Raw genomic sequence first — 222 nt, forward strand, 5'->3', positions numbered from 1 at the left:
TTCCCACTAGCTATCTATTTTACATTTGGTAGTGTATATATGTCCATGCCACTCTCTCACTTTGTCACAGCTTACCTTTCCCCCTCCCCATATCCTCTAGTCCATTCTCTAGTGGGTCTGTGTCTTTATTCCCATCTTACCCCTAGCTTCTTCATGACCTTTTTTTTTTTTTTTAGATTCCATATATATGCGTTAGCATACGGTATTTTTTTTTTTCTTTCT

The sequence above is a fragment of the Physeter macrocephalus genome, chromosome 15, assembly GCF_002837175.3.
Source record: "Physeter macrocephalus isolate SW-GA chromosome 15, ASM283717v5, whole genome shotgun sequence".
Classification (NCBI taxonomy): Eukaryota; Metazoa; Chordata; class Mammalia; order Artiodactyla; family Physeteridae; genus Physeter; species Physeter macrocephalus.